This window comes from Cyprinodon tularosa, unplaced genomic scaffold, assembly GCF_016077235.1.
Source record: "Cyprinodon tularosa strain WSP-4 unplaced genomic scaffold, ASM1607723v1 ctg213, whole genome shotgun sequence".
Classification (NCBI taxonomy): domain Eukaryota; kingdom Metazoa; phylum Chordata; class Actinopteri; order Cyprinodontiformes; family Cyprinodontidae; genus Cyprinodon; species Cyprinodon tularosa.
The window spans coordinates 294,869-312,500 of NW_024038792.1; the positions used below are offsets into that span (position 1 = coordinate 294,869).

Sequence of the window (17,632 nt, forward strand, 5' to 3'; positions counted from 1 at the left end):
TAGGCTTTTTTGCTCAGACAATATTGATATTTCTATTATTTTGACAACTATAGCACACACTTCATAACATGGAATAATATTGTAGACTTCTAAGTGTGCATGCATATGCAAAGGCACTAATAAGTCATATTTTCCCTGCTCCAACTCACCCATGTTTATTTTATCCTGTATGAGTGTGCTAGCAGATGTTACTTAGCTGTCTGCTTCTGCTTATGACACACATGTTATGTTCCAATCTCTTTCTTTTGACTTGTATTTATTTTCGATTTGTTTCCATGGCCTGACTCAGACCGTTACCCTAACCATTACCAATTCATCCCTAACCTTAAAGTATTAATGAAGCCATATTAATTTCATGTGACTTTGCAATAATATCATACAGCAGGACAAACCAGGTGGATTTGACTTATTATGAATAAAACAGCCTTTTTTTAACTGAAATATCATCCATTTGGTAGCACCATTGCAGCACTGTGATTGATAGCTAGTAAACACAATGGTGTTCATACAAACAAAACAAGCCGGTAAGGTACCAAACAGGAAATGCGCATAGTGTAGAGCGGTTGTAGATCTGACCAATCAGAGGCCTCCTGTCTGCGGTCACCTACAATTATGGAGAGGTGCAGCAGAGTGTCTGCGGAGGGGGCAGAGGCACATTTTCATTCACTGCGACACACTCAGACGACCCGGTTTCTGAGTATAAACCAGCCTTCAGCCAGAAGGTGATGCTAATATGACTGCTGCAGCCCTGGTAGAAAACACACTGTGGAGAATCACATCTTTCTACGTCTCTGGTACAGATAGTATAACCCGTTATTCTTTTTATAAATATTAATTAGTATGTAAAACTTAAAAAGAACATGATTTTGAAATAAATCCTACAGCGCTGTTAAAAGAAAATGTCTACTGTATTCTTAAAGGTATAGCTAGTATCACCCACCTTTCCTTCAATGCCATGGTGGTCAGATCTGCCTGTTTCCAACTCAGTCAATTCATCCTTTAGTCTTAAACCTTACCCCTAACCCAAGAAGATAACTTTTCCTCACAGGGACCTGTTGACTAGTCAACACAAGTACATGTAAGTTCCCACAATGTTGCTTATTCCTAGGAAATATATAAATATTCTTTACAAGGTAACAATTACTCAATAGGTTCAAATATTCCACACACACACAGGCCACCGTTTGAAATGTCCCAGAGGTGATCGATGAGATGGTGATGGAAATGTCATCTGGTGCTAATAGATTTCTCATTGCTCATCCATACCCATGAATTCCTCCTTTTGGTTTTCAATCATTTTTGCTCTTTGCCACAAGACTATTTGAATGCAGTGATTCAGAGGAGTGACTGCTCTGCTCTCTGAGGCCCACTGAGGGTGTAGACATCCAGCATTCTGAGCAGATTCACTAATTAGAGGACAAGACAAGGGAAAGCCTTTTTATATGAACCCATGTCATGGGTGACGGATACATACCTGAACTAGCACTGTGTATTAAAATAGTAATTGTTATAAAAAAAAAAAAACATATCACCTAAAAAGACCATTAACCTTCTTGAGAACCATTTTTGGTTGCTTTTTTTAATAAAAAACAAATTACAATTAATCAGGAAAAAGATTTTCTGGTGGTTTTTATATTAATTATTTAAATAAATTACAAATCAAATGTATCTGCTGCATAGACAGCCATATACCGGACACCAACTTTGTTGCTTTTGTCAGGCACTCAGAATGTCGGACCCTAAATACAAGCAGACAGCAGAGAATATCAGATCCAGCGTTTATTAAATAGTCTGCTTTAGTGTTCTACAGGAGGAGGAAAACCTGGATCCTTTGTAGAAATAGAAACTCAGGTTAGTGACTTTGAAACTTCAAACGGACCACGACTATGAGCAGAAGTCACTAACCTGGTTCTGAGTTCAGTCTGAGTCCGGAGGAAGGAGTAGAATCCAGACTGGAGGTTTTTCCACAGCTCGCTGTTGGAGCCGCCCGCAGTTTTCCGAATAAAGCGTTGAGCAGACTAATGAGCAGGTGCCAGCCGATGGAGAGGAGCAGAAGTATCCGTGGGGGGGATCCAAAGCTGGAGTCGTAGCAGAACCAGGTTTCCAGACCAGAAGATCAGAGAGCCAAGGATGTACCAGAGGAGGATCAAAGCCGAGGTCAGAAGACAGAATCCAGGAAGCAGTCCAGAACAGATCAGACTAACAGAGCAAAACAGGGGCAATGCAAACACTCACAAGTCCTAAGAGCAGAAACAGGTCAGGATTAGAAAATCTGAATGTAATAGAGTTACTCTCACACACAACTCGAATAAACTGGCACCAAGGGCAGGAAAACAGGCAGCATGAATAGCAGCAGGTGGATCAGATGAACAGTAACGAACACCCGGGCAGATTAGACAGGTGAATGAATGAACAATTAAGCCAGCCATTACAGCCTAAACTATGACAGCTCTATGTATTACCTGGAGGAGTAGCCAGGCTTTTGCATCTTTTTTTTTCAAATTAAACATAGCATTATAATAATATTGACAGAGGTTTTTACTCAAGGTTTAAAGGCAATATTAAAATATTTCACAGAGTGATATTTAGACGCTATCAGCGTATAATCTCTCCTAGTGAGGTACGTTTAATATATTCACAGAATCCTTAAATATAAAGGTGAATAGCCTGCTTTTAGCTTCACATCTCTTTAGTATTTTGAGACTGTTTTGGAGAAATCTTTTTAGCAGCTCATCTAAGCATCCACAGTTACTGAGTTATTTGCATGGGGGAATGTCTACTTAGATATTTGCACATAAGATAAAGATGATTCGCTGTTACAAAACACTTGTATCTGTTGTAAAGTCAACCCTATGCAGGACGATGTCCTTTGTTGATATATGTTTATCCAGGAAGAGTTCATTCTGCAAGTCAACTCAGTGCATTTTGCCAGTTTTTCTTGAAAATCTTTAAAACTAATTTGTTTGTATGATGCGATTTAACAGGGAAATATCTTGAGATTGCATATTACTGATTTAATTATTATTATGTGTGAGTTTGTGTGCATGTTTTGTTTGTACATGAAGCCCTAAATACTGTCATTATGTTGTTTTTATGTTGTGTGTTTTGCACACACCTCCGATTAACTGAGGGTGTGCATGAACTGCATAGAGTGATTGCTGCTTATTTATGTATTTACTACATGAGGTTGGGTCCATATGGGACTGTGTTTACTTTAATGAACCTCAAACTTTCTGTTTTTAAATTCAGTTGCACATGCTATTTAAGGCCAGTAAAGAAATGTGCTCATTATCTATTTATATTCATCAAGATGCAATACTAAGTGGCAATCCTTCAGCCTTAGCAGGGAAAATCTATCTGTTGTTAAAAGGTTTTAGACATGCCCCTCCATCTGAGCAGTCCTCTCATAAATCCAATATATTAAGATCAATTACATTTGATGCATTTCAGCAAACAATGCCATGTGATGTGTTAATGTAAGATGAATTATGAAGAATCAAGAAAAATAAAATGATTTAAGTAGAAGGACTGGTGTCAGGATTCAGCACACTGAGCCTCACTGCTGCAAGAAAAAATTTACACACAACAGATGTAGTTAAGGGACAGTCAATAACTCATATCTATGCAGAAAAACACATTGTCTGAAATTAGGAGCATAAAAGTAGAAGAGAATCAGAGACATTAACTCAGAATGAATTTCCTTTGGCCTTAATTGTGAGCACAGAATTTGACTTCGGGTTACCGTGCCCAAGTATGCAGACATTTTGTATAAATATTTAAACAGCAGTATGGTTTTGTTTTCCATGTTTTTTTTAATCTTAAGAAAAAGGAGAATGGGTTTGTGAGGTTTTTTATTATGCAAACCAGACTTTTATAACAGTCGTGTAGCTGATTACAGTGAGGCGTTCCTCTTGTTCATCAGAGCGACAGCCTGGGAAAGAAACTGTTGATGTGGCAAGCAGTTTCTGCATATATGGCTTAGTAATAGTCTAAATACACTATATTGCCAAAAGTATTTGCTCACCTGCCTTGACTCACATATGAGCTTAAGTGACATCCCGTTCCTAATCCATAGGGTTCAATATGACGTCGGTCCACCCTTTGCAGCTAGAACAGCTTCAACTCTTCTGGGAAGGCTGTCCACAAGGTTTAGGAGTGTGTTTATGGGAATTTTTGACCATTCTTCCAGAAGCGCATTTGTGAGGTCGCACACTGATGTTGGACGAGAAGGCCTGGCTCTCAGTCTCCGCTCTAATTCATCCCAAAGGTGTTCTATCGGGTTGAGGTCAGGACTCTGTGCAGGCCAGTCAAGTTCATCCACACCAGACTCTGTCATCCATATCTTTATGGACCTTGCTTTGTGCACTGGTGCACAGTCATGTTGGAAGAGGAAGGGGCCAGCTCCAAACTGTTCCCACAAAGTTGGGAGCATGGAATTGTCCAAAATGTCTTGGTATGCTGAAGCATTCAGAGTTCCTTTCACTGGAACTAAGGGGCCAAGCCCAGCTCCTGAAAAACAACCTCACACCATAATCCCCCCTCCACCAAACTTTACACTTGGCACAATGCAGTCAGACAAGTACCGTTCTCCTGGCAACCGCCAAACCCAGACCCGTCCATCAGATTGCCAGATGGAGAAGCGCGATTCGTCACTCCAGAGAACGCGTCTCCACTGCTCTAGAGTCCAGTGGCGGCGTGCTTTACACCACCGCATCCGACGCTTTGCATTGCACTGGGTGATGTATGGCTTGGATGCAGCTGCTCGACCATGGAAACCCATTCCATGAAGCTCTCTGCGCACTGTTCTTGAGCTAATCTGAAGGCCACATGAAGTTTGGAGGTCTGTAGTGATTGACTCTGCAGAAAGTTGGCGACCTCTTCGCACTATGCGCGTCAGCATCCGCTGACCCCGCTCCGTCAGTTTACGTGGCCTACCACTTCGTGGCTGAGTTGCTGTCGTTCCCAAACACTTCCATTTTCTTATAATACAGCTGACAGTTGACTGTGGAATATTTAGGAGCGAGGAAATTTCACGACTGGATTTGTTGCACAGGTGGCATCCTATCACAGTTCCACGCTGGAATTCACTGAGCTCCTGAGAGCGACCCATTCTTTCACAAATGTTTGTAAAAACAGTCTGCATGCCTAGGTGCTTGAATTTATACACCTGTGGCCATGGAAGTGATTGGAACACCTGATTCCAATAATTTGGATGGGTGAGCAAATACTTTTGGCAATATAGTGTATATATATATATATATATATATATATATAGAGAGAGAGAGAGAGAGAGAGAGAGAGAGAGAGAGAGAGAGAGAGAGAGAGAGAGTGCTGAAACAATTAATCTCTTGAATTATTATTTTTTATTAATCGGATAGGAAAAGGCAAAAGGTACCATAAAAAATATTTTTTTGTGAAATAAATCCAGGTTAAACTTTTCCACTTTTGAAGTTCAATTCAATTCAATTCCGTTTATTTATATAGCGCCAAATTCACAACACATGTCATCTCAAGGCACTTTATAGTTCAACCAGATCATCCAGTCAAATTGGTACAAAGTTTTCTATCTAAGGAAAACCAGTTGATTGCATTAACTCATTGACTCAAATACAATCCCTCACACTAAGCATGCTTGTAGCGACAGTGGAGAGGAAAAACTCCCTTTTAACAGGAAGAAACCTCCATCAGAACCAGGCTCAGTGTGAGCGGCCATCTGCTGAGGCCGACTGGGGTTCAAGGAGACAAAAAGCAGCTGTAAAAGGCGGCCCCGTCCAGGAAACACACAGCCAGGCAGACGAGCTCCGAGCCAACTCCCATGTTAGAGGATGACGAGAGCACATCCACTCAGTCACGGTCAGAGAAACAGGACTACACTGGAAAACAGGCTGATCTCCAGCATCTATAAACAAGGGTGTTGATGGAAGCAGCACAGCTGATGTTTCTCTCCAGGATGGAGTCACAGCCAAACAGGAACAGACGAGGGAAAGTTACTCTTAGAAAAGCAGAGAGAGCAGAACGTTAGAAATTGAACTAACAGATTCTGCAAAGTGGGAGAATAGAGAGAGAATGAAGCAGAATGATGAAATTTTGTTCTGGATAGAACATTTGCTTGTGGGATGTTGAGGTACCTGTAACTGTCCTCGATGTCTGCTATTTTTCCTTCTGAGGTGTGGACTACCTTCCCTCTCTTAGTCACCATCTGACCACACTTCTCTAGTCCGAATGACTTCCGATGTCTGTGCTGTAGATCCGGGTGGCTCATTCTTAGTGTACTTCGCTAAGAATGAGCCATATATATACATATATAAAGATTATTTTTATTACTAAATATTAATAGCTAACCTTTGATTAGCCTTAGTAATGTAGATAGTAGTCAAAGGAAGGATGTGGGCTTATTTATCTATTCAAATATTCTTGAATTGTATCCTTTATCCTTAAGGCTCATTTAACAGAATCATTTGAGATTACTTGGCAGAGAACAAGGCTGTAGTACTGCAGGCTAGTTGAAGAACTGTACAAGTACTGTAGTGGTATTCAATCTGCTGTTCATCAGAGCTTAAGGACAGAAAAACAAAAGACGAGTAGCCAAACTTCAAAATGAATGTCTGCATGTTGCACCTGGTTCCCTGTGTTGGATTTTATTTTAAACTCAGAAGTGAGTCAGAGAGGAGGCGAGAAGTAGCGAGGGAGGAGGAAGCGAGTCCCAGAGTGATGGTCGACTGAAGATGGAAAATGAAAAGACCTGTCTGCTAAAAAGAAGTTAAAAGGGAATATACAGAATAGAACTCAACTTTGTTGTCATTACATTAAGAAGTCAGAAGTACAAAGCAATGAAATGAACTCTTCGCATTTAACTTGGGGAGCAGTGGGCTGCCATTGTGCGGCGCCCAGGGAAGGTCTTGCTCAGGGACCCAGAGTGGCAGTGGGACTTGAACTCAGAATTCCAAGGGCAATGCCCTAACCACTAGGCCACCACTCCCCTAAAAAAATATAAACTAGTAAAATCAGGAAGTGGTGAGGACAGTCTGATAGAACTCCTGAAACAGGAGCTTTAGTTGCTTTTATGTTGCTCCAAAAGAACAGCACATAGAGCTAGCTTAGCATTTAGCACAATTCTGTGTTTTATTTATTTACTTGTCAATTTGCCATATAGGGAGAGTTCCAACAAACAACTTTGTGTTTTTGTTTTGTGACCTAAGACAGTTTGTTTCAGGCTTTTATGTTTGACAAAAATCAAGGCTGCTTACCAGGGCTCCAACCAACCATTATTTAGAAAATCGATTAATCTGTTGATTATTTTTTCAATTAATCGATAGCCAAAGGTTATAAAATGTTTACATACTTTCTTTTTTTATAGTGGGTGTTTTTCTGTCAGGTAAAGGCATGTTTTACAGTCTAAACTCCATTTACAGATTAAATGATTATTAAATTAGTTGATATTTATCTCAATAATCGATTAATCTGATTAATTTTTTAGCCCTTCTGTTTACAGTCTTAGTGCTATAATTTAGCCTTTCCTTAGACCTCAGTATTTGCTCTTCTTGTTCTCAATTATTAACATGTTGCATTGCTTACATTTAAGTCAGCCTTTTTGATCAAATCTTGGTAAATATATTACCTGAAGTATTAATGCTAACAGAGGTTTTATAGTAATATAAAACATATACAGCAGGTTTATATTTACAGATCCCAAATTATTATGTTGTGAATGAAACCCAATGTGCATAAAAAATATTTAATATATCAAGATTATTTTGCATGCCTCTGGTTTAATATTTACTTAATTTAATCTGGAATGTAGCATCTATACAGTGTCAGTTTCCCTCCTTAGGGCCCCCATGGTATCTAGAAAAAGCTCTGTTCCTTCCTTTAGTGCTGATGTTCCAGCCGGCCAGTTGGTCCCAGCATCTTTTTTTGGAAAGCACGTGAAATACCAGATTTTAATCCTAGCGTGCGTAACATATTGGAATGAAACTCAACCACTGAAGACTATAATCACAATAATTATTCTGGTCTCACTCCAGCTTTAGGCCTTTTAAGCTAATGACAACGCATCACACAAATGGCTAGATTTCCATCTGCCTGTTTGCTGCCTGTACATGACGTGTGTGCAAAATGTATGCATATCTCCACATGCGAATAAGAAGGTCTGCCTCTGTCCCTAATCTGTTTTGTTACGTGCAGCTATAATTTACTCTGTCCCATTTTATGCTATTAAAGAGAACTTTGCTTTCCATGTTATACTACAACACAAAGCTAAAGAAGGTTCTGGTGTTTTGTTTCCTGATATTTGCTTTTATGAAACAGGATATTGAAGTGTTTTGAAGACGTGGAACCTTGTTATGCCAGAAAAATGCACTGCACAGTTTTATTAGGATGCATAAAGCAAAATATGCATCATTGCAACTAAATATATTAGTTCAGTGGTAAATTGTACTTTTTCACAGCTTTATCCCATGAAATTCTTCTCCTCAATCAGAATTATTAAAAAGAGGCCAGGGATGTTTACATGTATAGCAAGTTGATACCTTTAATAATTCATTTATCCTGAAAAGGACTTGAATTAAAAGGAAAATAATTTAGGATTCCAGGTCTTTTGGGCAGTCAAGGTGCTTCCATCAACATTTTTGTGCAACCTGAAGTAAAGAAAATGCTTTGGTTTTGGTTTTGGTGGGTGATACAGAGCTTAAACTGCAGATTGATATCATAGATTGAAAGAACACTATGGAACCAGGGAAAAAAGTAGCTTGTTATTCCTCAATTTAACAGGAAGCAGATGACACGTACTTCATTGTTTCCATGCAATGGGTGACTGAAAAAATGCTTTGTGGCTGTTTTTTTTAAAGCAGCACTGAGTAACATTTATAGCTTAATATGTCCTCTTCTAAGTTCCTGAGATGGTATCTAAGTGATAATAAGAGGATTGAGATGTCCTCTACTATTCAGGTCAATCTTTCTGTGCCACTGACCAATCTGGTGGAGACAGATAGGACAAGAGTGCAAATTGGGAGAGGTGTTCACTGCATTAAGAGACCTCAAACAAAAACAAAGAGGCAAAAATAATTCAGATCAAACTATGTTATTCGACTTTACCATATAGTCTAACGTCTGGTAGTGTTACTATTCTGACTTTTTCTATCTGCAACTCCTGCTTAAGCCCCCGTCACACATTGACGTACAAAAAATCTGGCGAAAACGCTGGCATACGTTGCATAAGTTATGAGCACGCTGAAACATGCTGGAACACTTCTACATATGGCAAGTACTTGCCATATGTAATTTGGAGTATGCTCCAAATTACATATGGCAAGTACTTGCCATATGTAATTTGGAGTATGCTCCAAATTACTCAACGTACTTGTCAGAGTATTTCCAGATGTATGCCAGCGTTCGCTCATACGTGGGGCATAAGTTACAGGTCAGTTATCTGATCATTGACATACGTTAAGTGTAAGTTACTCATAAGTCATGGTGTCTAGATTATCCTAAACCTATGAGTAACATAAGCATATCTTCTGCGTAACTTATCAAGAACTAATCGTATCTGAGGTGTTCCAGACGAGCGCTGAACGTGTTTCTAACTTCCAGCTACTGTATAATGGCGTATTGGCAGCGTTTTGGTTTAAAGGAGGTTCACAGGGGGAAATCGGCCCACCACCAACAAACTTTCTAGCAGACATGATGCTCAATCTGCTTTTTACTTGCTCATTTATTCTTTTTTTTAGCAGGCAATAAAAAGCATCTAGGTTAATATTGCAATGAAATAAATCTTCTTATGCTGGCCAGGCGCCTCCGGCTGCATCGCTGCCCCCCTCTGGACACTGGCTTGTGACATTTCATGGGCAGTGCGCTGCCATGCGTTATGCATAAGTAAGGCTGTCATTAGACATACGCTCTGGATTCGTTATGAATACTCTATGTATACTCCCAAAATTTAAAAAGTACACAGAAAGTTCAGTGTATGCCAGCGCTTTAGGAGATTCTGAGAAATCAAGGGCTTTAGGAAATATTATTAAATTAACAAAAAAAAAATAGATCTCTGGGCTCGGAAGGATCTTTTGCTACATAATTAGGACAATAGCATGATAATGAGTGCTGATGCATTGAATTTACTCTTGGTTTATAGATCTGAAGAAGATGATTTGTTTGTGGTTCTGTAATGAAGTCTATATGGTGAAATTTTTGTTTGTACTGTTGGTGTATTGATATTAACTGAATGTTATTTGAGTTGGATAATCCATAATTTTTACTAATTATTTTTATCAGGAATAAATGAAGGAAAACTGCATCTGTTTAACATTTGCATAGTGAAAATTTATTAGATAGGAAAGAGAAGTCCAAAAAATACGATATTTTTCATTCATAAAAGATATAAATTCAGTCATAACTCCCGTAGCTTTTTTGTTAACTGTGTTAAAGTTCATTTGGGTTTTGCCTTGGGCATTGTACAGGTGAAACTGAGAAATGTTGACCAAATATTCTATTAAAAACAATAAAAATGGGATAAATTAATTGCTGAAGGTTAAAAAGCATGCAAAATGATTTTGATGGTTGACCTGATAACCAGCAGTTCAGAGAACTGAAGCAACGTCTTTATATACTTGTCCCAGTCTGTAGTGTTTAAACTAATGACGTGTCTAACATGTAGTTAGTAGAAAAACCAAAGGCAACATCAACAACTTTTTAATACCCATTTTTGTAAAATTACTGTGAGTATCAGAAAACCTGTGGTTATTTTACATGCATCCCTGCATACTCTCTGCATGGCTAATTTCACTTCATTTTCTTAATGCAAATAATGTATATTTAATCCCTCGCTCTGCTTCTTTTAGGCGATTCTGTGCAGAGAACGTCTCTCACCCAGCAAAGACTGAAGAGCTAAAGGTACAGATCTTTTTCTTTTTTTCGCCTCGTGGCTGTTTGTAGAACCAAGAGGATTTTTTTTTTTTTGTGGAAGCTAAACTGTACACCCACAAACCAAATCGGCTTTCTGTTTTCCCTGTGTTAAAGATAGGCTCTGTTTATGCACCCTGATGCTCTATCTCTCCGGTTCTTTTCCCTGAAAAAAGATCACTCAGGACAAACTCTTTAAATAACACTTCATAACTTTTATATATTAAATAACCACACTGCAAAAAATATAAATCTCAATAAGTTATTTTTTCTTAAAATAAGTGTGTTTTTCCTTGATTTGAGGAGATAAGTAAGACACTTTGCCAATGGAACAAGACAATTTCCTTTTAAAATAAGAAAAAACTATTTTATCGTCTTATTTCAAGTAAATATTATCTAACTATCTTATTTTAAGAGTGAAAATACTCATTCCATTGGCAAATCATCTTATTTACCTGCTCAAATTAAGGCTAAATATACTTAATTTAAGCCATTTTTTACTTCTTTCTGGATTGTTTTTGCAGTGCAGGAGACATGACAACAGATTTCGATAGAAATTGTAATCTCACTCAGATCAGAGAAGTTGCTTAGGGTTACAGAATGGCAGTTTCTCACCTCTGGGCTCACCTCTCAGTAAGTGGCCCCGATTAACAGTTAAAAAGGCATTTTGTACATCTCCAGTCTGGACATCAACATATTTTACATCATACACCTTAGCAGATGATTAAACATCCATGGCTCCAGCCTTATCAAAATAGGACACCACTCTTATTCCATTTCCAAATATTTGCCACATACAAAATGAAGATTAGAATTGTATATCCGGACAGAGAAACTGTCCTAATTAGATTAAAACATCAGTTCTGACGCACAACAGGCAGCCCATACCAGGGTGTGATAAACTCACACATTTTCAATGATAATTATCCTAACAATTCCCCCTGAAAAGGTGATGTTTTCAATAATGTCACCTTTAAACAAAACTATTAATGTCACCTCATGACCAGGATATTAATCATAGAAGAAAACTGTAAACGCTGTTTCTTTCAACATCATAGAATCATGGAATAAACAATCAACAGTCCCCTGATGATGTAGCATTAATCAGGGATCAAAGATAACCACAATCAAAACTTCAGACCAAATGTTTTCACTCAAGAACACAGTTTCAGTATTTAGCTACAATTTGGGTTTCATCTAATTAAAGGAAAACTGTTTTAGTTTCCTATGCGCACATTATTTTAATTTACCTTCTACTAGGTAACCTCAGTCTATAAACCTAATCTGGCCAAATTCATCTACTCTCACTCCCACCTGGAAGCCTCCTAAATGTGACCGCTCATCATGGATAAACCAGCCATCAAAATGTACCATGTGGTGGTTCTCATGGTGTTTTCATCACAGTTCAGCAATCCATTCCTCCTGGATCCTCCAGCACACAAGAGAGTACAATTAATCTTCTTATCAGGATAAGCAGTGTCTTCAATGAATAATTCCTTATTTACTCAAAATCTATGTGCAGTCACTTTCACTTTATCCCTAAAGTCATCATTAAATTCATTACATTTAAATGATCTGTAGACTGTATGTTTATTCAGCAGATTGTTTCAGAGTCTATTACCTTTCAATGCCTGGCAGTTGAAAGTTATTTATACCAGAATGTATTCAGCCTGAACATCCTATGGATGTTTCAGCTCATTATTTTGTTTATATTAGCTTAAATTACTGCAACTAATATAATCTCGTTCAAGGAACCTGTAGATATTTAGAAAACATTTAACCTATTCAATTCAATTCTTCGACAACCTAAAGAAACATTTTAAAACTATTTTTACATCACAGCGTAATAAGTTTAAGTTTCTTCTAATCTCATAACTGCATTTTTAGTTAATTCTTATTCTCTCTCCATTGAAAGTTCTTTAATCTCTACGAAAAAAACCAGCTTGCCGCGGATTACCCCCATTAAAACTCCCTTGTCAGACTTTGTAGCCTTGAATTTTAGCGATTGAGAGAACCTTGTGTGTCCTACGAGTCCTTAACCATGTGTGTGGGTATGTTAGTAAGTGAATGTATGTATGTGTTTGTGTGAATCTATGTGAGTGGATCTATATGAAGGAAACTGGTCAGGAGCCATACTGCTACTGGTCTTGGAATAGAAAGTATCTTGGAGCAGTGATCCTCTCCAACATGCAAAACAGTTCAATGTTAGGCAGGTTACCCTCTGTTACCACAGCAGCTTTAAACCATAAGAGTCTTGGGGCCCATGTGTCCCCACACCCCCTGAAGGATAAGTCTTTACCTGTGTCATCAGCAGCATCAGATAGAGGCAGAAGGAAACAGAGCGTCAAAAAGGTGTTCCTCCCTCCAAGAGGAAATGTCATACTGAATTGTTCATCTGCTCAGAGCACAAGAGTGTAGTCTGACTTGCCTCTGTGTTCGTAAAACTTGGCAGTTCACAGTTCCTGAAAATGCTGAATTCGACCGCAACTCCTCTATGCAAAGTGTCCAGCTATACTCCATTTAAAATATTCTCCAAAAAAAGCGTTCCACTGATTGATCTCTACCCACTCTGAAAGTGTCAATACAAACAAATTACCTCACACCTTACAACAGCAACCCCAGAGCTCCCTCTAAATCCTGTAAAATGCAAATCATATTAATGTCACATCAAAAAATTATTCTAGTTAATTTCAAAATGCACCATACACATTCTAAGAAATAAATGAATACATTCCTCATCACTCCCCCCCTGGCCTGCTACCTTATGGTGGTGGAGGGCTTTGAGTGTCCAAATGACCTTAGGAGCTATGCTGTCTGGGGGCTTTATGCCCCTAGTAGGGTCACCCAAAGCAGACAGGTCCCAGGTGAGGGACCAGACAAAAAGCAGCCCAAAGACCTCTTATGACGAATAAAATAAATGGACCTAGTGTTCCCTCACCCGGACGCGGGTCACCCACTCTGGAGCCAGGCCTGAAGATGGGGCAAAAACGCCTGGTGGAGGGACTTTTACCGATGGAGCCCGGCCGAGCACAGCCTGCAGAGGAAACATGGGTCCCCCTTCCAGTGGGCTCACCACCTGTCGAAAAGGCCCAAAGGGGTCGGGTGAAATATGTGAGGGGTGGCAGTCGAGGGCCAGGGACGTTGACATTGGGGAAGATGGAGATCTATAGGTGGATTGGTGCGGTGTCTGCTGTAAAATGAGCACCGTACAGGTCTGTTGTGGTGAAGAGAGAGCTGAGCCAAGAAGCAAAGCTCTCGATTTACCAGTCTTATCTATGTTCCTACCCTCATCCATGGTCATGAGCTTTGGGTCATGACGAATGAGATCCCGGATACAAGCGGCCGTAATGAGTTTTCTCCACAGTGTGTCTGGGCTCTACCTTAGAGATAGGATGAGGAGCTCAGTCATCCGGGGAGGAATCAGAGTAGAGCCGCTGCTCCTTCACATGGAGAGGAGCCAGTTGAGGTGGCTTGGGCATCTGGTTAGGATGCCTCCTGTACGTCTCCCTGGTGAGGTCTTCCAGGCACGTCCCACCAGGAGGAGGCCCAGGGGGAGACCCAGGACACACTGGAGGAACTATGTTTCTCGGCTGGACTGGGAACACCTTGGGATTCCCCCGTAGGAGCTGGCCCAAGTGGCTGGGGAGAAGGACGTCTGGGCCTCCCTACTGAAGCCCCTACCCCCACTACCCGACCCCGGATAAGCAGAAGATGATTGATGGATGGATTCATTATCAGTGGCCCTTTTTTATTTTAGTCATCCAGCTATCTTTAATCCCATAACCTATCTTTTGTCAATAATAATTTTTAAAGTGGACCTGTTACGGTTCAGGCTACTTTAGGTAAGATGTTCTTGAAGACATCTTATCAATTTATCAGCCTATAGCCTGTGACTACAATTTGAGATTAGTTTATCTTGTAAATAGTAAAAATAGCTCAGTCGTGATATTTTCTCATTCATTTGGGTTATCTTTGTTCTTACTAAAAAAGAACAGAGTACCTATTATTTCATTAAATTTTTTCTGGGAGCCCCTTAATACCTCATTTATTAAAGTCATTTCACTGTATACAGCTGCAATATGCTCATCCACAGAGATAGAGAGAGATAGAGTAGAGAGAGAGAGCTTGAAAAAACAAGGAAGATGATGAGCACATTTTAAAATATATATTTCAGTCACATATTCTGACAAATAAACATCTAAACATCAATAATCATGCGCATACATTGTTTTTTCCTTTTTTCAGGCTTCAAAAATATTTTCTAGTTTCTGCCTCAGCCTCCATTAGTAATGAATAATGTCCTATACTGCTAATAGAATATTATTCATATTTGGCTTGTATTTGCCTGAAGCGGCTTGTTGAGTAGCATTTGTAAATAATGTATATTTAATGTTATCTTATGCCTTGAAATTGTGGCTTACAATTTATCAGCCCTTCTGGCGCATGTTTTCATTACTGTGAATCATGTACCTCACATCTTCCAGGTTATGCTGCTCTCTATTAAATTTAAAAAAAGGATTGCATTTATTAAAAGGCAGGTCTAATCCATTTGGAACATGCCTATAGCTGACTCTAAAGAGGAAGCCGGAGTACCAAGAGAGAACCACAGACATGCAGACAGACCTTAGGCTAGGTATCAACCCAGGACCTTCTTTCTGAAAGGCAACAGTGCAACTAACTGCTCTACCATGCAGCCCTGTTAATTCACCCAATAATAGACATTTGCAAAAGTAGAGGTTTTAGGCCCAAAGCAACAAACATTTAAAATTGCTATTGTAATGTAATGTACAGTAATGTCAATTGTTCAAACCTAGGCAGCCAGAAAAAAACACATCTATTAATTCAAGTTTGGAGTTGAAGCTTAGTTAGATTGTAAGCAAGATGGATTTTTGGGAGATTTGTGAATTCGCAAAGACCCGAAAATACATCTTGTCAGAAGCCAACAGATGCTTTAACCATGATACAGAAATGTTTCGGACCAATGAAATGCAGTGACTTACAGAAGGCTGGACTAAATCAACCACGGCTGGAAAACCCTCTATTTGAAAATAAAATACAATAAAAATAGGACGGAGGTTGGCAACCTGCGGCTCCGGGGACACATGCGGCTCTTTAGCATCCCCTTTTTCGGCGCCATGGAGCTTTTTCAAAAATTTATGAAAAACAACTTTTTTGTTTGTTTTAATACGGTGCGCAGGACGTCAAACAGCAAATAATGATGTTTTCCAATGCTGTAAACATTTGTATAATAAATAAATGTAAACAATCATTTGCGTCATAGCCATATAGATCAGTGGTCATAACTTGCAACCAGCGTGGCGTGGTGCTAGGCTAACAAAGCTGCAGGTGTGTCTCGGACCATGGATCCCAAAGGGAAACAAAGGAAGATAGCTGATGAGAAAAGAGGATTCACAGAATGGAGCAAATCATTTGCTTTCATTATCAATGCAGAAGGATTGCCTGCATTTTTGCTTTGTAATGAGAGGTTGTCAAAAAATAAAAAGAATCATTAGGAAAGACATTTCCAGGGAAGGCTGCTAAATATGCAGCGACCACCAGGCTGGGAGGGAGAGAAAAAGTACAATTGCAGAACTTCTGGATAAATTAGAGCAGCGCAAAGATAGATTTAAGAAGCGGATTGCATCTCCAAACTCAACTACTGCTGCTAGTTTGGTTGATAAGATGGAAAACCATCCACAGGTCAAACAGGTAGTGCTCTGATGCAGGGATGGGAACTTCTTCCATTTTTTCCCCAAATCCTAAAAATATTAATCACACCAAGGAACGCTGGCTCCTCATGACTAAATCAGCTCCTCCCAACAGAAACACATCCACCATGGAAAGATTCCTTTATTGTGTTTCTATAATTTCATCAATGCAACAAAACCTAAACCGTGTGGTGAAGAGCGATGCGCGGTGGGAACGTTCACTGCTCATCCATCACCTCATGCTGCTGTGTGACATTTTCTCCAGGATAAATTTATAAACAGGATAAACATTTATTCATGAATGCTTATTATATATTTAAGCCCACATAGTCTTTTTCTGAAGTGGGACAATACACTTAGAGCCCGTGTTGACAAGAATTTAAACCATAGCCACTGTATTCAGAACATTTTTTATGATTTACAAAGTTTTTTTCTATGAGCTTGATATTCATACCATCACGACACAATGACAAAACAGGTTAAGTTCCGTTTTGAGTAATTTTAAAAACTTTGTCCTCTGAAGAGGCTACTTTAACAAAACATCTGACACACTCTTACCTTTTTCAGATCACAAGTTGTTGCTCAGTCTAAATCTTTTATTTTAAGTTTCATTTTTCTCTGTGTAGTAAAAGGAAAGTATGGCTTTGTAAACACTAAATATGCTAAATGTTTATGGTTTATTCTAATTACAGATCCTTTTCCAGGCATTATCCAGTGCAGAAATAGCTAGAAGAAAGGTCTGAGATCTTGATAATCCACTCAACACTATTTCTTTTTTTTTCCCACCCATGCCAACTGTTTCTGCAGCTCTTATTAAGCATGAATTGTAACCTATTTTTTCGGCTTAAATCAACCTGTTTTATTGTAGGCGGAATGTCGTCATTTCAGATTTCTGATTATGCTTGAGAATATATTTTTTTATAATTCAAACGGGTTAAGCTATGCTGTGTTCTGATTGCATGTTTTGGCCCTTTGACCGTTATAAAGGGATCAGAGCACATATCCAATAATATGAAGCAGTCATCCAGATA

General features: G+C 39.1%; 1 protein-coding gene across 1 annotated transcript in view; it reads left to right on the plus strand.

The window, feature by feature from the left end:
- The window catches only part of cdh11 (cadherin 11, type 2, OB-cadherin (osteoblast)), a 142,029-nt gene that overhangs the window by 46,810 nt on the left and 77,587 nt on the right, over positions 1-17,632 (plus strand). Inside the window, exon 2 of the mRNA XM_038285643.1 lies at positions 10,833-10,884. The gene's annotated coding sequence lies outside the window, so the exon portion shown is untranslated. The remainder of the gene's footprint in view (positions 1-10,832; positions 10,885-17,632) is intronic.